Consider the following 21,260-nt stretch of genomic DNA (forward strand, 5'->3'; position numbering starts at 1 on the left):
CTGCCGTGTCAGTCCCCGTATCATCCCCTCGGGTGGACGGGGAGGAGGGCTGGACGGAGCACGACGGCTGAAAAGGAGGTGGAGGGTGAATCCTTCTTTTCTTGGGCGGGGGAGCACCAGAAGGTCCCGGTTCAGGATCCCCCGACGGGAGAGGTTCCTCCGTCGGCAACGGTAGTCTCGTCCTTATCTCTGAACATAAGGACTGTATAGCCAACAAAATGGCCGCCGAGTTGTCTTGCGGCACTGGCAGAGGGGAATCCGACGGGCGATCAGGGGCCCCGTCGGCACCCTCGACGATGTCGTCGTCACCTGCGTCGGGATCCATCCCGACGGGCCGGTCTTCTTCCACGCCAAGGCCGTGGCTTAAGACCTCAATCAACTCTTCCTCTGAGGTTGAGGCCGAATCTACGACGACGCCCTGCCCCCCCTTTTTCTTCCCCGCCGGGGGTTTCACGGGGGTCCTATCGATGGGCACAAAAGAGGACTCCCTCCGAGGTGGCAGGGAGACTCTGAGCCCCGAGGTCGCCACCACTGGTGTAGCCTCCACAGGCTGAGCCAGGGCCGCCGCGACAGTATCGATAGAGGGCTTGGCCGGATGGATTAAGGCCTTCACCACCTTAGGTGCGCTCACCGCCTTATCCTTGAGGGGGGGGACACTGCCTCACTCCCCCTCCGATGGGGCCTTCGAGCTCGACAGGGGCCTCTCCAGGAGCTTCGCCGGGTGCTCGCCCTTCCTCTTACCCCACCCAGAGCGTTGGCTCGTGGCTGAAGGTGCCGGGGAGGGTGTGCCCTGCCTGGCGCCCGTAGAGCCCGACCATTCGGCGCTCCCGGTGCCAGCGGACTCGCGGTGCTTGGCCTTGTGTTGGACCCCCGTTGCCGGGGCGTCCTCAAAGGTCTTAGAAGACCGCTCGGATTTCTTCCTCTTCTTCCCGCCTGACGGGCTCTTCCCTTCCAGCCAGTTGGCGAGACGTTGATGACGGTCCTTCATGGTCCGCTCCGACATATTGCCGCAAAACGCACAGTCCTTCTCCACGTGCGACTTGTCCTCATGTAAGCAGTAGAGACAAAAGGAGTGTTCGTCCTCCTTAAAGACGTTCTGCAGCTGGCATCCAGGGTAGAACCTGAACAGCTTTCCGGGCGTCGAGCTTCCCCTTCTCCTGGGCCATGTCCGGGCCTGAGAAACTTCTGGAGTCCTCCAAAAGCGTAGCTCGACGAAATCTTCACCCTTGAGGGGCGCAGACAAATCCGACACGGGTCCCCGTTGATCGGATGGAGAGTCGGTGGAGCTTGAGGCTCTTTTGACCGAAAAAACGAAGTTTTTGAGAAAAAACGTGAAAAAATAGCACTAACGCTCGAGAGCAATAGCACGAGGATCCCAACACATGAACGTGCGGTAAAAATCTGAAGATGGCTGCCAGAGGCAGTGCTTAGGTAGAGGGCAGTCATTGGCTGTGGTCAGTATGACGCAGAGACCAGTGATTGGTTATTACTACGAAAGACAGATCAGAAACGAAACTGATACTGGTTTTTTCTTTACCGACGATTCCCAGCCTGTCGACGGGGAATATTCATGAGCATGTGAATCCATGCCAGACCCCATGCTGGAGAATAAAATAGCCAAGACCAGATATTGCCATTCCAAACACAAACTTAAAAGAATCAATATTGGGCTAGTGAGAAAATGAGGACTAAGAAAATAAGCCTCATTTAAAAATGCGATTATATACAGAGGACTGAGGAGTTGACAAAACTGGGCTGCATCAAATATGGCAATCATTTTATGAACTTTCTAAGAAGGTCGACACAGACTCCTAAAGAGGGTGTGCAAAGGGTATCTCAGCATAGCTAATTACATGATGAAATCGCTGTTCCATAGAGTGGTGAATTGACCACTTCCACAGTGTTGGGGCAGGGAAGTACCACTGAGAAGCCAGTTGTGGTGGGGTGAAAACAGTTCTGATGGAGCTGCCATCCTGGAGACAAAGGGAAAGCTGTGGTGAGTCAAAGAAGGTGGACTTGGACACAGACTTTATGAAGAAGCAAGATCAGCACGAGAAACACTTCCATAAGCAGGAAAGCGAGACACCACAGAGAGGGGTCGAGAGGCACAGGAGGAATGCCAGAAATTGTGTCCAGCATGCTACCCTACTGGATTTCCTAATGACGAGGTTGGTGCTAATGAGCACACCAGGAGAAGAAATGAAGTGGTGACTATAACGAAAAGTTCTCAGATGCCACAAATTAAAGAGATGAGACGCGGAGGACCATGGACAGGGAGGAGACGTCCAAAGCAAAAGCTGATAAAGCCTATTGAGCAAGTGAATAAGCAAACGGCTGCTGTTGGAACCTCAGGGGAATGTTTCTCAGGCCATAGAAACGTCATAGAGTGAATAGTGGGAAACCAAGTGAAAGAAGTTTGAAAAAGGGCATAACTGGGTGAAATATTGCATGTTGGAACTCGAAGGAACTCGAAGGTAAAGTTGCTTCAGCCACTGAGAAAGTGACTTGTGAGAAACATTGCTTTCTGGAACTTCAAGGCAAAGTTCCTAAGAGACCTACAAAAACTGACTGACAAGAGAAATGTTGCATGGTAGAATTTTGAGGTAACGGTCCCAGCATCAAATGAGAGACTAGCTCAAGGCAAAATGGTCATATCTTGGAACTTAAAGGTACGGTTTCCAACCACACAAAGAGTGAGAGGTAAACCGTGGCAATTCTACAGAAGAACAAGTTACTTATCCATGGTAACATTCTTTAGAATGGATGTTCCTCCCACATATTCTTTATCTTATGATATTTCCATATCCAGCTTCAGCTGCATCAGACATTTTTTCCCAGCAGAGAGCACTGTGCATCGATGCCTGTCGACTCAATGTCTCTCAGAGGCCTTTGTCTCGATGTGAACGTCATCGATGGTATAAAGCGCACGCAGCGACCGTTGGCTTGAGTTCCGTTTTTACGTGTATAGGATATCCTACACTCGACAGTTACTCCTCCTGAAAGAGCAAAGACTGTAATAACATGGAAAATTCTACTGTGGGGCAGGTTGGGAGGGGTGATGAGGAATACTTGGGAGGAACATCCAGTCGAAAGAATGTTACCATAGGTAAGTAACTTGTTCTTCGAATGGATTGTGTCCTCCCACGTATTCCTCATCTTATGATAAACTCCCAAAGCAGTGTATGTATTCCTGGAGGAGGGAGTCAGAATTTTTAGACTCATGATAATTTAGGAGTTTCTTTATCGGTCTGTGTGCACAGAATGTAGCACTGTGTTTCCAAATTACCCTTCCTGTCTTGATGAAGAGTCCAAACTATAGTGTTTGGTGAAAGTGTACGGATGACCATGTGGCTGCCAGACAAATATCTGGTCGAATTAGCTCTAAGACCGCCCCTGGAGGATCCTTCCCAGCTAATCTGTAGCATTCCGATATTCTTAAAATGATCCATCTTGATAAAGTTTGTTTTCGAGATTGCCATACCCAATTTATGGCCTGTGTAGACTACAAAAAGTTGATCATCTTGTCTTAGTTTAGACATCCTGGAAATGTTGAAACTAAGTGCACGCTTTAGATCAAGCCTGTGTAACCTCTCCTCTTCCTTTTCAGAATGAGGAGGTGGATAAAATGAAGGTAGTATTATTTTCTGAGGTCAGTGAAACTCGGACTCAATCTTAGGTAAGAAGGTAGGTTTAACCTTAAGGAACTTTGTCCTTATAGAAGACTGGAAGGAGGCTTGCAGGACAAGGCCTGAAGTTCACTCACCCTTCGGGCTGATGTGATGGCCACTAAATGGATGGTCTTTAAAGTTAATAACCTTAAAGGACAGGAATGGATAGGCTCAAAAGGAGCACAACAAATTTCAACACCAAGTTGGGGTCCCAAACTGGGCCTTGTATATCAACCTCTCAGAAACCATGCGTGAAGGTTGAGTGTCTTGACCTCTGGGGAGAGAGAGGGAGAGATGGAGGGGTGGAGAGGAGGGGAGAGAGAGGGAGAGGGGAGGGGGAGAGCGAGAGAGAGAGCGAGAGAGCGAGAGAGAGAGCGAGAGAGCGAGAGAGCGAGCGAGAGAGCGAGCGAGAGAGCGAGCGAGAGAGCGAGAGCGAGCGAGAAAGCGAGAGAGAGAAAGAGAGAAAGAGAGAAAGAGAGAAAGAGAGAAGAGAGAGAGAGAGAGAGAGAGAGAGAGAGAGAGAGAGAGAGAGAGAGAGAGAGAGAGAGAGAGAGAGAAAGAGAGAGAGAGAGAGAGAGAGAGAGAGAATCCTCTCTTTGTGGAAGACGTATAGGAGGGCAGATGGACATGTCCAGAAGGTCCGGGTACCACGTCCTCATGGCCCAATCCGGAGAAATTAGGATCATGGATTTCCTGAACCTTCTCAACCTCCCGATGACTTACTGGAGGAAGCGCATACAGGAGTGGAAACTCTCAGTCCACTATGAACGCGTCCCCTAGAGCTCCTCTTGGGGGAAATTCCTGTGAGCAGTACCGCTCGCACTTCTGCCGATAGGGAGATTCCTTCTTGAATTGACCAGAGCCAGAGCTGCATTGCCTCTCTGCACAGTGGTAGTGACCATACGCCGCCTCTTTTGTTGAGCTAGTACATGCCCACTGTGTTGTCCATCATTATCAGGACATGCTTCCCCCACACAGAGGGCAGAAATGCCTTCAGCGCTAGTCTGATTGACCTCAGCTCCAAAAGGTTGATGTGTTGTTTGGACGCCGATGGAGACCAACTACCTCTGATTGTCAGATTGTTGGCATGTGCTGCCCACCCTGTGAGTGAGGAGTCTTACTACCGTTATCTCCGGCCATGGCTGCCAAAAAGGTTCTCCCTTCAGAATGTTGTCCTTGCAGGCCCACCACAGGAGAACCTCTGCGACCCTGATTGGAACCTGAAGGAGATCTGACATCCTGTCTGAAAATTGAGACCATGGAGTCCTGAGAGTCCACTGGAGAGATCTAATTCTCAGGCGCACCTCTGGTATCAGAATAATGCAGGATGCCATGAGGCAGAGCAACCTCAGAAAGTTGAAGGCCGGGAGATGCTTGGCGCTTTGGAATCTGGTGACTATCACAATGTCTTGAGCCCTCACTTCTGGTGGCAAGGCCAGGGATGCATCCGGGACTGCTCCAATGAATTGGAGCTTTTGAGATGTTTTCATGTGGGACCTCTTAAAGTTGAGGGAGAAGCCCAGTCTGTGAAGGGAGTAACAGGTGGAGCTGAGATGTTCCAGGGCCTGTTTGGGGGAACTGGCCCTGATGAGCCAATCGTCCAGGTAGGGGTAGACGTGAATCCCTCCTCTCCCGAGACTTGCTGCCACCACTGCCATCAACTTGGTGTTAACCCTTCGGGCGGAGGTAATCCCAAATAGCAGAACTCAATACTGATAATGAGAACCGCCAACAGCGAACTTCAGGGAATCTCTACACTTGTGAAGGATTGGCACATGAAAGTAAGCATCCTGAAGGTCCAATGATACCACCCAGTCCGGAAGCTGGAGGGCCAGAAGGATCGGAGAAAGGGTAACCATTTTGAACTGGTCTTTCCTGAGGAATTTGTTTAAGTCTCTTAAGTCCAAAATGGGCCTCAATCCTGTGTTTATTTTTGTAATTAGGAAGTACCAGCCCTTGTTCCTCACTGCTACAGGTACTGGTTCTAAAGCACTTTTTTTTAGCAGTGTCAAGATTTCCTGCATAAGGAGAGGATCTGGAACTTTGAAAGAGCTGTTCACCGATGGATGATTGAGGCATTTTTAGAAAGGGAAGGCAGTAACCCTGAGCAACTGTTTCCAATGCCCATGCATCTGAAGTAATGCCTCACCATTCGATCAGATGCTGTGATAGTCTGCCTCCCACCGGGGTATTGTGAACTAAGGCCTCAGAGAGGTTTTGATGCAGCTGAAGCAGTGGCTGATGATAAATTAGCAGCTGCCTAGGTGGTCTTAGTACTGCTTCCCCGTCCACCATGGGGGATCTTTTTTTTACCTCTTTGATTGGACAGTCCTCTCCCCCTTCAAACTGAGGAGAAACAGCAAAAGGTCCTACCCCTCCAAGGTGTCCCGGTGGGGCGGATTTGTGGCCATCTAATAGCAGTACCAATGGATCTGGCTGCTGCTTTGGAGGTCTACAGCTTCTCAAGACTCTTGTCAGCTTTGCTACCAAAGGCCATGTTAATCTATCTATGTATCTATCTATCTAGTTTCATGTATAGCACCATTCGCCCGTAGGCCTCAAGGTGCTCACATGGACAGAGAGAGGCACATAAAACAAATCAGTGTAATCTAGAGTTCTAAGATAGAGTTAGAGTTAAATGGCCAAGCTGTCCCTCCATCGAATCACAAGGTCTTCAGTTGTTTTTTAAAGATAGTAGACGCACAGTTGTTAAGGTCAGGGGGAGAGAGTTCCAGATAGTAGGAGCCCAGAAATTGAAGCTGGTTCCACCAATTTCTTTTAGAGTTAGCTGTGGCTGATGCACCATTTGATTTCCATTAGTGCGAAGGGTTCTTCTTACCGGGGCTATTTTTATCCTGCTAATATGATAACTAGGTGCATTTCCTAATAAACACCTCGCCCTGTTGGATCCATCGGATTGCTCTCATTGGCTCCCCAATCCCACCTATCCCACGAGTTTTGTTTAAAAACCTCGCGAATGCGCGCGCGAATAGCAAAATGAATTGCTAAAGTGTATTGCTGTCTCGCTGGGGCTTGCCGGGTTGCCAGAAGTTTTCGCCGGACGAATCCTCTGTCCCGCTGCATTGGGCTGACCTCGCCCTGTTGGATCCATCGGATTGCTCTCATTGGGTAGGAGCAGTTCTGGACTTTGGGCCCTGATTTGTGGACTGTTAGTGACATCTTTCCTTTTGTGTTTTTTGTGTTTCCTGTGTAGCTCCCCGATCCCACCTATCCCACGAGTTTTGTTGAAAAACCTTGCGCATGCGCGAATGCGCGCGCAAATAGCAAAGTGAATTGCTAAAGTGTATTGCTGTCTCGCTGTCTAGCGGGAAAGCGGGTGCGGGTGGTTTTGTAAGTTTTCCCTTTTTTTTTTTTTTCTTTCTTTGTTTGTTGTAGGTCTTTTTCTTAAATTTTCTCTTAATTTAGTTTTCATTATTACTTTCATGGCACGCCAGATTAATTCATTGACATCTGGCATGTCTGAATCATTTGTTAATATTTACAATCCATTGCCCTCTCGAACAGATAAGGTCCTCTTAAGTACACGGTCCAAAGAACAAAAAGAGAGGCTCCGAGCGACCTCACTTAATGTGGACATTCGATCATTCTATACATCAGGAGCTATTGGTTCAGGAAAGCAAACGTTACGCATTCAGCGTAACATTCAGCCACCGACTCCCACTATCCCGGTGACTGACCTGGTCCCGTATCCTCAAGTTAATTGCGCTAACATGGTTGAGGCGACAGTTGTCCCTACAGCCGTGGCTGAAGTTCATTCACCCGCAGATGTGGCTTTAAAAGATCCTGAGAGCAACTTGGTCACAAGCCCAATTTGCTCTGATCAGGATGTGCCGGACCATATTGCTGGTACTGCAATTGGTCACCTACCGCATTTAGGATTAGAGGTGGCCGACGCCACAATCTCTATGGCTTATTCAACAGGCGAAATAGGTACTACACAACCATCTATCCCTGTCGCGGTTATTGTGAATGTTCAATCTCTAAATGTTCCCCCCCTGGTGCCTCTGTGCTCTGTTGAAGCACAGCGCATATTACGTACTGAGTCCGCCAAATTAACAACGGTGGGGGAGTTTGGAGATGATACATTGGCTTCCATCTTGGCGTCTAGCCTTCATGAACTCAAATCCCATGATGTCCTTTATATATGTTCAAATACGGGCGATTTGATTCAACTAACTGAAAACTTACAGTCTCAAACAAGCGGGTGTAATGATCCGGCCCATAAGTCAAACTCTCTTCCACCAACAGAGTCTAAAAATCCTGACTTATATAAATCACCGGTGTTATTTGATAAATCGCCACCTCCAATATCCAATACTTCCTTTGTAGCTCCTACACCTAGGCGCACCAGATTTTCAGAACCCGACCATAGTCATCCTTATTTCATTCGCGATAGCCATATGCCATACAAAGAAAATAGATTCTCCTTTCCCGAGGCTCCGGCACTAAATAATACATTGAGTGCCATGAATACTGCTCCCTTATCCTTGGCTAAATTGTACGAAACCCTTGATGAAAAGATGCGTTCGCGAAAATAGTGAACTGCATATGTTACACATGCTCTTGAAGGAAGAACAAAAGGCACGCACTTTGTTACCCATGCCTAGTATTCATAAAATGATTAGTCAATCTATACAGACAAATCCATGCATAGAGTCTGTTGTGTTGTCATCAAACTTGACATCTAAACAATCATTCTCCAATACCACTCTTGATGTCAGATCTCATTTTCCCACGGGCATTTCGTCCGAGTCCATATTGGAAGGTCAAATCACATTGCCCATTGTACAAGAACCCTCTTTGCTTCCAGCCTCTGTAATGAAAAATGGGATAACCCCAAAAGTTTTGGGTGTATCATTTGCCCCATTGTTTGGTAACTCTAAAGATCCGCCTGTAGCAACTTTGGGTTGCACCTTAGGTGAACCAGCAACTAAAAAGTCTCAATCATCTTGCACCACAAACACAAAGATAAAAGCGAAGAAAGTCATTAAGTTGGCAGTATCGGCCAGAAAAAAGTGAAAATTATATGATGATACTGAAATTCAGTCCCCTAGACAGGAAACTTTAAAGTATCAACCATTAGATGATTTGTTGGAAGTAGTAGATTCTTCAACTACTAATCAAATACGTCATAGTATTCGGTCTCCAAGAGTGGAGTCCTTGATTTAATCTGTTTCCACTGAAGGTCTCCACCCACTAGCCACCAAACAAGGAATCCAGGCTATAGACACAGGTACTGCCTGTATACTTGACTCCACAGTGGCTGTAAACTTGTCAAGAACACCTATTGACATTATTCAAGAAGTACGAGCAGAATTAAGAGCCTCCTTTGACAAGCAGATCAAAGCCAGTGAGGCACTTGTACAGTGTTACAGTGCTTCAGCTAACAAAAGCAAGATTGAACAAACTAATTCCACTGACTTACAAGAGGTGAGGGGAAAAACTCGGATACAGCACTCTGTTGACCTTCTACAGGATCTACGAGAGGAGATTCGTGCATCCTTTGAAAGGTATGCTAGTGAAAATGAATCTAGCAAGTTATTAAAACAAGGTTCACCAAATACATCTGATCTTAACACTCAGAATTCTCAAAAGGGTCTACCTAACATTGATCCTTTAATAAAGGGACCGATGAAAGCACAGAACATACCTTTGCGCAAACCCATGGAGGTAGGATCTAGGGGTTCTATAGCCTCCAGTACGAGACAACAGAGTGAGCTCATATCTAGATCATCCAGGCACATTGGTAATGCTCAATTTAAAAATCATTACCGTCTTCTGATAAGATGTCGTGGCCACCCCTTTCCTACATATGATCTCAATTGAGCCAGCATATTGAATATTTGTGCCGATATTGCCGCTCTTGAAGACATCGCATCAGCTGACATTAGTTTGGTCGAGTTTACCAACGATCGCGACCTCACAGAAGTACGTTTATTTGTGCAGTCAAGAGTGGTATTAAACACAATGTGGCTGGCTCCTACTGCCTTCTACAACTTGGGCTTCATAGTGACACAAGATGTATCCCATGAGGATCAGACACAATTAAATGAGGATCATTCTAAAAATCGCATATATGGTGAAAAGATGGCCTCTAAGACATCAGAGATGGGGCCTATGCATAATGCTTGGTCCCGCAGTAGGGATCATGTGGGCTCATAACTAGTTCAGAAGTTCGACTCAGTTAGTCTACTTTCCTGGAACACAAGAGGGCATAAACATTTTCTTAATAATGAAAACAATGACCTCTCACAATTCGATATTCTAGTGTTTCAGGAAACATGGCTTCTTAATGTTCCAACCTGGGACACATACAACATCTTGATGGTTCCAGCGGTGGGGGCAGTTAAAGGTCATCTGATGGCAGGGCTCTTTATGGCCTTCCGCAAGGATAAGAATATAGAAATTATTTGGCATAAGACTTTTCCACCATGTTTTCAATATGTAAAAATTTGCGTCGTCGACAGTTTTTGTGCCTTGGTAAATATCTATTGGGGGAAAAAACATATTTCTTCAAATGAATTCTTTGATACTATCAGAAGGATCCTTGACCAACTTTCATTGGATGTGACCATTACCAACACACTCATAATGGGGGATTTAAATTTGCATCTTTTTGCTCCAAAAAAATGGTGCCCCTTATCTGATGAATGTCGTTGGCTAACTTTAATGGCTGACCGTAATTTTTTAATGGTCAATGGATCGATAATTGGAGATGTTCCCCCTAAACCTACTTGGCACAATCTCCACTGTTTCGCAATGTTGGATTATATCTTTGTTAATGCCAAATTTCTGAACAATATATCTAAATTTTCTATTAAGCAGACCCACTTGAGTGATCATAGTTGGTTACAACTAACATATGAGTGGCCTAAAACAAAACCACTTCCTTTAAATATGAATGTGGCAAATTTACGGCTCAATAATGTTGGTAATCGTGTACATTGGTCCAAGTGGAAATTGCATCAGCTTAGAGATACCTTGTTGGCACAATACGCTGACGACGCTGACTGTCTTAGCGGTTGTTACGTACATGCCATCCAGCGTTTTGCAACTCAGAGGTCCCGTTATAAAGGTTCTACTCAGTTACATCAACATGCCTTTGATCCAGAAGTAAAACGCAAGAAATGTGAACTAAGAAGGCATATCAAAGATCTGTTAAATAGGCACGCTGATGTCCCAGGAGCTAACCAAGATCAGATTAAACAATTAAAAAGAGCGTATAAAATCTGGATTAGAAATCGGCGTGCGACCCAATATCAATATGATGGGGAGGCTATGTTAAAACAAATCATCCTTAAGTCATCAGCAGGTATATGGGCATTATTAAATAATACTGGGTTGAAAATTCAACATTCACTATAGGTTAACTTCATTTCGCATGAATCTTGGAATGATTTTTATGGCACTATATACACTTCACCCTTTACTGATCTTGGTCTAACATGGGACGGCAGTGTGGCTAATCATATTGTCAACTTTGATCGCGAGGATATATTGTTTCATATATCCAAATTGAGTGAGTCTAGAGCAGCTGGACGGGATGGATTACACAATGTCACGATCAAACAGTATAAACATCTATGGGCAGATATTTTGTTTGACATGTTTAATCACATTATGCTTACTGGCCTGGTGCCGCCGAATTGGCAAACATCAATTATTCTTCCGATTTTTAAGAAAGGAGACAGAACGGATCCAGCCTCGTATAGACCTATTGCGTTGCTGGACTGCCCTGGAAATTTTTTTGCCCGATTGATCTTGGGTGAATTTAACCGCTGGTTAGATCAACTGTGCCTGCGAGATTCCTTCCAAACAGGTTTTGTCCGTGGACTGGGTACTGCGGTTAATTTGATAACTCTGAAAGCCATTATCCATTTGAATATGCAACGCAACCAAGCAATCTACATGGCCTTTGTTGATTTCAAGGCAGCTTTCGATTTAGTCCCTAGGGAACTATTATTTAAGAAACTAATGGATGCAGGATGTCCATGGAACATACTTAAATGGATTATCCAGTTACATTCAAATACATCCATTTCAATTTGCCTGAATAACGAGGGTCTGTTGTCTGAGCCCATACAAACTACGAGGGGATTGAAACAAGGATGTTTATTGGCGTCAGCCTTGTTTAATTCTTTTCTATTAGATTTTGGTTTATGAATTGAAGGTTTGATTGTTGATTCTCCTAAACTACAAGGTGTAGCTATTCCTTGGCTCTTGTACGCCGTCGACATGGTGTTAGTATCCAAGACACCCTCCGGCCTATGTAATATGCTAAGTGCCTTGGATATATACGCGGAACGAAATTGCATTAGTATCAACACCAATAAAACCCAGATAATGCAATTCGGCAGCAATAATGGTCGGAGCCAGTGTCGTTGGCAACTACAGGGCACTAAACTGCAGCTTGTAAATTCCTATATCTACTTGGGAATTTGTGTCTTTAGTAGATCCCCGGATAAAACACAAGATCATCTTTTACAACCTAAACTTCTGGACGCATTATCTCAACTCCAACTAATTCAGGCAAAATATTGCAAATTTACTATTAAACCATTGGTTATATATTATAAGCAAAAATTTGTGCCCACCATCTTATATGGATCTGAAGTAGAGATATGTTTAACATATAAATACTGGGCTAACTAGGAAAGCAAGTTTTGGAAAAGAGTGCTTATGCTCCCTAATTCTGAGTCTATTTCAATCATTAGATATGAATTAGGTCTTATATCACTCTACGCTGCATTTAAATGGAAATTATGTCTTTTGTTTAGAAAGTGCATCATGAAAGAGAGCACTAATGGGTTACTCGATATTATATCCAACTACCTATTAGCAGCAAAGGAGCACTTTCCAAAGAAATGGCGGGCTAATGTCTCAAAAATATTGACAGGCGCTGACATCTCGGAAGCCTTACTCATTGAAAACCCCAACAAAGCGAAAAGTAAATTATGGGAATCAGATTGGATCAAAACCCGTGAAGCGTGCTTGAAAATAATAAAATTTGGGCCAAACCCTTTTGCCTTAAAAAAACAGGGACATATAGAAAAATATCTAAACCAACCACCACATCCTAAACATCGCACTGACTTTTTGCGTTTTAGATTGAATATCTGGCCCACCAGAGATATTTTGTTTAGATGGAAGAAGATATTAGCACAAACTTGTCGATTTTGCCACCAAGTGGTAGAAACAATGAAACATTTAGTGATTGAATGTGTCACTCTTTTACCATCTAGAATAATGTATTTTAAGCATTTGATTAACAAGCCCATAGTGATGCATGATGAATTATGGTCAATGTTATTCCAAGGCCACTCAAAACAACTGAGGTACGCACTTGTAAATTTTCTAAATGCTTTAGAAATCAAGTTGCCAGAAATAGATGCTATTGAAACAGCTTAGTTGTGATGATTACATGTATCTTATGCTGGAGAATGATCCTCGGTCTGATTGAGTAATAATTAATATGTAACATGTTAATAGTGAGCTTAACAATAGTATAATTACTCCTCTTTTTTTTTTTAACTCTGTATCAATGATTGGAAACATGGATGTATAATTTTACATTTTAAAAGTTTGTAATGTCATGATTATTTTCTCTTGTTGAAAGGTCAGGTTTTACTGATCAAAACAACAATAAATAAAAAAAAATAAAAAAAGTATTCAACCACCCTAGACATTAAATGTCTGTAAGACCCATCTGCATGGTCAGTAGGATCAGGTCTCCAAAATTCTATTTCTGGGGACGTATCTAGTACACTTGCATTTTGCAGGGACTCCTGTAGATTTTTGATCCTTGATTCCCCTGAGATCAAGGATTCAGGGACCCCAGGTGCCCCATATTGTGGGCCAAAGGGACGTGAGTCCTCAGAGGAAGGTTCCCCATCCTCATAAATAGAAGAAAGTGTTAAAAAAAAAAAAATCCTTTCTCGGTAGTGGTGTTTAGGATTTTTCAATCCTCGATGGGCTCAATGACTGCGTTGAGATTTTCAAACCGGTCGACGTCAAGGGTGTCGACGCATGCATCGTTGAGGGCTTTTTAGGGCCGACGAGGAGTCTTTCGGGGCCAATGGTGTCAACGACTTCTTGCTCTGCGATTTGTCTCGACTCGAGGGATCCCTCTCGAGGAATTTACTTGCCTGGGTTTTGCCCTTTCCTTTTTATTGTTGAGTTTTTCGACCTGGGCATGACTTTCATGAGTCTTCGAGGGGGTCAAGGCTGCATTCTCAAATACCTTCATAATTTTTAATCTGAAATTCTCCCACTCAGCTGGAGAGGCTGATTTTGTTGAGCACTTGACCCGTTCTGGGGAGGAACTTGACGATGAAGATGGCAACCTATGGTGCTTTTTCTTCGAATGCTGCAAAGATGAGTGGTGAGAGCCGCTGCACAATCTTTTTGTCTTCTTTCGACAAGGAGAAATATTTCTCGACTCGTCTGAAGAATGTTTTTTTCGACAGTCTCGTCGATGGGGATTTTTGAGACCTACCTGCCGCTAGTTTTCCTCTTTGCTCTTTCAGGGCTTTCAATGCCATCGATACGGAGGTCTTGCAGTCAAAAGTGGCATGAGAGGAGCCCAGGCACCACAGACACACCCGATGGAAGTCCGTAAGGGACAACTTTGCCCCACAATCCTGGCACTTCTTAAACCCCGAACTTGATGGCGCCAATGACATTTTTTACCAAAGATTCCCCCGGGAACCGAAGTACACCGCATCCGAAGCGATAGCTTACGCAGATAAATGGAACTGAAGCCAACAGGCACTGCACATACTTTATACCATTGATGATGTTGACATCGAGACAGAGGCCTCCACGGGACATGCAGCGCCCTCAGCTGGTAAAAAACTTCTGAAGAAGCTGAAGCTGGATATGGAAATATAAGAAGAGGAATACGTTGGAGGACACAATCCATTCTAAATTCTTTTTTTCATCCGTCTTCTCCAGGATTTGCAATATAAATAATAGTCCGCACGTGTCGAGATTAGGGAAGATAGATGAGGACCGATTTAAGAAAACCAAGAAGAAAAATATAGGTGATTGAGATAATTCAGTACTGCCAAGTACAAAGCCATGTATTTATAATTATCAGACTCAGGCAGCCAGTTCAGGGTGAGGAAAGCGAGAAAGGAGGTAATTAAACAGGTCATGTACCTTGAAGTTGCCGTTTTCAATAACTCAATGTTCCCCTTTACTTCCAGCCCCCAAAATTCTGCATGTCACTCCAGTTCTAATGGCAAACAGTCTTTCAATGAGGTTCTGTCAGACTGGCGATTACTTGGGCTGGGGAAAATTGGGAAACTAAGCAGTTGTTCCACAACTGTTGCTTGGCCATATTGATTTTGATGATGTAACACAAAACAAAGTCTCTCAAAGGGAAAACGAAAAGGACAAAATGTCTCGCTCTAATCAACAAAAAGTAATTACGTTTCTCCTGGACTACCCCTGGCATCACTCATTCTTCGGGTTTCTTGGTTCCAATGGTGATAAAGAGATTAGTTGATGTCTGATGTTTTTCTGGCTTTCCTGTCAGCAGTTTGGAGGGAACCTTTTAGTAGTTTTGATCCTAGGCTCTTCTGGAGTATATAACCAATGGTGGTCAGTGGTTCATAGATATCTACAAGCCTTAGACTACCAGAACTGGAAAGGAAGTTATTGAGGTTGATATATATTACGCAAGCAGGAAGGTTGGGGTTATGTTTTTGGGTTTGCCACTTAATCCCCGACACATTTCCCTTCTCCCAGGGTGTTGTACTAATATCCTGTCTTCCTCCTCTAAATTTCTTCCTCACTGCCTCGATGTAAGCCCTTGCCTATGGGGTGGTCCTCTAATTCTCCACAGGGCCTAGCATTCCCACTGTCTAATAATCTCTTCTTCCTTTGACAACCTCTACCTGCTGCTCCTCTGTCACACCTTTCCCCATGTAATTTCCCTCCTCTGCCTTGCACTACCCCTCTCCTGATCCTCTACTCCCCCTTTCACCACCTCCTCCTCCTTTCACTTTCTCCTCTTTAGATCTTATTCTCTCCACTCCTTGGCTCCTCCTTCCACACCCAGCCTCTTCTTCTCCACTAGTCTCTTCTTACTTCAACCATCATCGAAATTACTTCTTCTTCAAATTATCCCAGCCATGTTCCTTTTAGGCTTCTTCATATATGTCATTGGCCCCACCTCCTGGACTCCCAGTGAGAGCCTGCACATCTGAGTAAGTTCTTATGCAAGTGTGGAATTGGCCTGGTCTTAACAAGCCTCGAACGTTAGATGTGTTTGCTTAAAGAACACAGGGTTAGAAGAAGCCGGACTGCTATGTTGGATTCGCTGGCACTTGCAAATGCATGGTAGCTTTGGTGCTCCAAGAGCAACCAGTGCAGACCAGTAGCGGCCCCATCTGGGGACAATTTGTTGGATTGAACCCCTGTAAGTGATGCTATTTATGAACTACATTTTGTTTAAGAAAAGTGGAAACGGGACCAGTGGAACTCTATCACTGGCAAAGCATCCTTCTATACTAGCCATTCTTTCAAGGGCCCAATGTCTTGTATTAGCTAATGTGGTGAGCCCCTGACACAGATGTTTGGGTGTGACCGGGGCATTCTCCCGGCACAACTCCTGGGCCCTGCATCACATAGGATCTGGAGATATCTGGCTACCACGGTCACCTTTCCCCAGACACTTGTAGTCAGGCAAGGAACATCATCACAAGAAGCAGATAAATGGTGTGACTGAATGAAATATGTTTAGGACCTTTCATGGAGCTTTGTATCCTGTTAGGAATAAGAACACATTTTAGGCATCCGAAGTGGACTAACAACCAAATCTAAGACATTGTAAAGAAAATATGCCCGATCCTCAATATCTAAGCCAATGTTTTAATAAATAGACTTTCTTGCCAACAATACAGACTCAAATTGAAAGATTTGCCAACTATACACCCAAAAGGGTCTCCATAAAAAAAAGAAGTGCAGGTCAAAGCTGTGTAAATTGATTGACCTACTTAAACTGTGGACTCTAATCTATGTACTGTCCCAGCACCATAATAATATATTCTTGTTCATGATATCAGACAAAAAAGAAGCTAGAAGCTGGAATAGAAAATGGTCCCATGAGTAGGAGGCAGATGTGGAAATCATATTTGTCAGGAAAATTCAACAATATCAGAAGCCTCCTAGGGGGGTAAACAGAGGACTGAATGAAGCTCTGTAGTAATGTAATAAGATGCTTAGTTGTCTCTCACTTTTACAATACATACTCTGTTCAAAGATTTCAATTGAAATATAAAAGGGACACACAAAAGACCTAAATGTGTAATATTTGGTAATTGACACAGCAAACAAAATCTAAGTATGTTTTAAGTATGTGTTTTTCCTATAAGAAACACACTTATCTATAAAGACTCAAAACACCTATGAATAGTCGGTATAAACACACATAGTGGCACTAATCAGCATAGCATATATCAAAGAGGGCAATATACATTTTAAGCTCTTACACAGTTTCTCGTATCAAAGTTCCTCTTATCAAACATCTGAACAACATAAAAATAGAACTTGAGACATTACAAGAATTGAGAGGCTGGCTACATTTCGCCATGCATCAACAATTGCTATAACCCAATTAGCTCAAGAGAAGGTGGCCAAGATAATTTGCCTCTGTACCCAGATAAAAAGAGGAAAGGAAAGATAAACAGAATACATATCAAACAAAGTTAGCTATTTAGTATAAAAGCACTGTGAGCATGGGGAACTGTGAAAACTCATATCCCAATTCTTGTCAGTCGGGTCTAGGTGCATAGCACCAGGGATAGTGGGCACTGTCGCAGAAGTACACAACATGCTAATCCAGGTTCTAATATTTCAAAAAGTAAAAATGCAGGCGTCATATTACAAAGCTAACTTTAATTTACAATTACTCTTATTGAATTGTTTTTAAAGGAAAGCTAATCATTGGCACTCCATACAGACAGAATTGTGCACATTAATTTCCACAAGGGTCAGATGTGTAGGAGGATTCTTACTTTATATGCAAGGCAAAAATTGATTTTCAAAAATTGATTAGCAGAGTTTGCTAATTACAATTTTCTTGATTAGCAAACAAACCCATTAGATAAGCAATGTTGTACTCATATTTTTTATGTCACCAGAAGTTATTTGTACCCAAGACATACAATGAGCAACAAACCAGCAGTTTTGTGCAATGCTGAGGTAACACATTAGTGAGATGAGTCAGGCCTTGCAAATTATTTAAAATTCCACTAGACCTGCAAGTCGAGTAACTTAGATTACCTACTCGACCTAAGAGAAATGCACTTGACCCATGGCAATGGATGGCAAAAAATGTAAATGTACTTTCTGTAAAATGGTGCATGTCACCAAAAAGCCCCTTTATATTTTGCACACTGCTGCCACCCATGCATAGTGAAATCTTTATTTGACATTTACTGCAAACAGAGTAAATGTCAAATAAAGGTTTCAAACATCCCCTGCAAATGATACTCACCCTTCATAAAATCTACTCGACTATGCGAGTGGGCGAAAAGATTTTGCAAGCCACGGATGAGTGTCTGTATAATTTAAAAGGTTAGCTGCATGAATGGACACAAATAGATATGATAAAAAAGCTCTAAAACAGTTCAGTCAGCTATCTCCCACAGGTGCTAATATATAATGTAATCATAGAGCAAAGCAAGCTCTGGAGGATAACTACAGTGTGTGTGGTATTGCAGTAGATCTGTAGATGTACAGAGTGGAAGTAACTATTGATCACTACTTTGTGTAAGCATCTAGTTAGCTTTGTGCATTCATTATGTTAGAGGAAATAAAGTAAGAGAATATGCAGAGTGGATGGCATAGTAGGCCTAGACCTGGGCAAATGAGGTGGAATATTGCACTTTGCAGCCATCTCACTTTCCGGGTTGCTGGTATAAAGCAGAAGGGTGATGAGATCGAACGTCAATGAGTACAGGATCAGCTCATGGATTGAGCACCAGTTGCATAGATGGATGCAACCAACAGGTCACAGAACTAGGTTTGCCATCAAAAGCATTTGGCCATGTGATTATGTACACTTTCAAAAGTGTTCACTCGTCAATAAAATGCATTTTCCCCTACAAAATAAAATATAGTTGACACTATGAGATTTAGATACACTAACACTTTAGTGTAAAGCAAGGAGACAATGCAGTGTTTTACAGTAGCAATACTGTAATTATGCATTATATAACTACTTACATTTTTAGGAATGGAACTGCAGGACTATCTTTAAAAAAAAAAGTTAGCATTTCCTGGTCTTTACCAAACCAATCATTCCGATTACTTCTGGTTTGCAGCTATTTGAAAAAGAACACACAAATCCTGCCTAGCATTCCCCACAGTACTTTGGCACTTAAGAGTGGAGTACATTATTACTGCTACACCCTGTCCCCATTGGCCCCTTTGAACTTGCAGTGAACAGAGAAAAGAAGGTGATGGGAATCCTAAGGGCAAGAGAAGAATGTAGGGCGAGCTGTGCTTTCATTGAACAGAGTAACTTAAATAAATAGCTAGCTTTGCTACACAAGTGCCAATTTAATTAGCAAACCTACAGAATTGCATAACAAATTGTTATGCAACATCTTATGTTATGCCTCGATATGGCATTATATTCACTTGGATCAATGTTCTTTTCCAACTACAAATATCACTTCCCAAATGTACTGAATGATTTTGCCCAGACTACTGCCCAGTACAGCCTTTGCCTAGTGTCTATGTCCATATTTGATGCCAAGGCAGACTAAAAGCAAATGTCATCTTCATATACCTGGGAAGTCATGATAACCACAGCATTTGGGGAATTACTGGATATATTTGAGCTCCATAAAATCAGTCTTGGGCCTCAATGACTGCTAGCCATGCGATCTCACTGCAGATGCTAGTATCTTGTGGAAACAGACAGGGATACGTTTGCACCTGCAAAAAATCATATACCTTGGAAAGGGGTGGGAGCCTGTTTTTTGTTGTTGCAAAAGCAGCTATTAAAACAACTTAAAAAGGAAATTATTTAATAGTGCTAAAATGTCATATTTATTTAGAATGATCACTCCAATTTCCCCACAATTTCTTTTTCCATTTGGCTAGAGACTGCGACATCTGGAGTATTGTAGTACAATTGTCAATGTATGCCTTGCTTAGTTTAGTTTTGCTCTCCTTTGATAAGCATAGTTATGTCAAATCAGTAAGAAGGAGCACAGTTGGAACGAGCACAAAAACACACTGGATCCATTGTCTGGCAGTCTATCCATAGGTAGTCTTTTTGTTCGACCATATTTGGTCGATTCAAGCAAATAAACATACATGTATTGAGAGATGTTTTTTTACTAGCATTAAGGATAGAAGGTCTATCAATTTAAGAAACTTTTCTATACTATACAAAAGCTCTAATGAATTTTAGACCAACAATATTTTTTTCTCTCTTTCTATTTCTTTTTTGTTATCTTTTCAATTTTAACAGCTCTTTAAACTCTCTTCCTTGTTCTTTAATGGGTAAACACAGAATAGCTAACAGTCAATAATTCCGTCTCGTTACGTATGGTCTTAATATTGTGTTTTTTAAAGTTAAAATGCTATTTTTCAATTAGCGAGCATTAATTACGATAGTAATGCAAAGCACTAATCACTTTATTTATCTTTGTACTGGGAGGCTGACTTTTGAAGCTGCTAAAACACATCGCACTTTACCAATAATATGTTGGCCTAGTGGGCTGTTAAAAGGCACTGGCACTTTATTAATAGCTGCTAAACATTGCGTATTTGCACAGTTATTTATTACGATTGCACTAGCACTTTAATAGATGCACTAAGCATTTCATTTTAACACTTTAGCATATCCATATACACACAAAAAATCTTAACCGGAGAAATTAAAGGTCAGAAAGCGGTTAATTGAAAACGGACATAATTTGAAAATGGGTATTTATTATAAAGCATAATACAATTGCGGGACGTTAGCAAATGTATTAGCATGCAAATTTTGTATTATACAGTAATCTAGACACTATAGTTAAGTCTTAGATGCCACATTAGTTTGCCTAAAAAATCAATTATAATCAGAGCAATGTGCATACTTGTTCCACTCCAGATTTAAATGCAATGATCGGCAGAGCACATGCATTTTCAAATATGGCCGCCGCTTTTGACTAGGAGATTATGTGACACACATTACTACTCTCTACCCTGAAATCGTAGAGAAACTGTTAAGCGTATAGTCCTCTTTCTGTGTTCCTTACCCCCAACGTGAACAAGCGGCTTGGTGCCGTGAAACGCGTCGTTGTTTTCGTGGTTTTTTCTCTTTCCTGTACATCGTAATTATTAAAGTTATTTCGTGCCTGAAACATCCTGACTTCCTGACTCTGTGTTTGGAAAGGACTGCTTAAATCCAAACTTCTTCCTGGAGTGCCATCCATTCTCCCTGCACCTCGGTACGGGGATTCTTTCTGATACATGTATGCATATGTATGTAAGGGGGTAGTGGAGTAGGGTGTTTGGGGAAGTGTAAGGGGTCATGTGTTAAGGTAGGGAGGCATGTGGGGG

General features: G+C 43.0%; 1 protein-coding gene across 6 annotated transcripts in view; it reads right to left on the reverse strand.

The window, feature by feature from the left end:
- PAK6 (p21 (RAC1) activated kinase 6) overlaps positions 1 to 21,260 on the reverse strand; it is a 939,585-nt gene that overhangs the window by 322,048 nt on the left and 596,277 nt on the right. The gene's annotated exons all lie outside the window — the stretch shown is intronic.

Source organism: Ambystoma mexicanum, chromosome 14 (genome assembly GCF_040938575.1).
Source record: "Ambystoma mexicanum isolate Mex_15411 chromosome 14, UKY_AmexF1_1, whole genome shotgun sequence".
Classification (NCBI taxonomy): Eukaryota; Metazoa; Chordata; class Amphibia; order Caudata; family Ambystomatidae; genus Ambystoma; species Ambystoma mexicanum.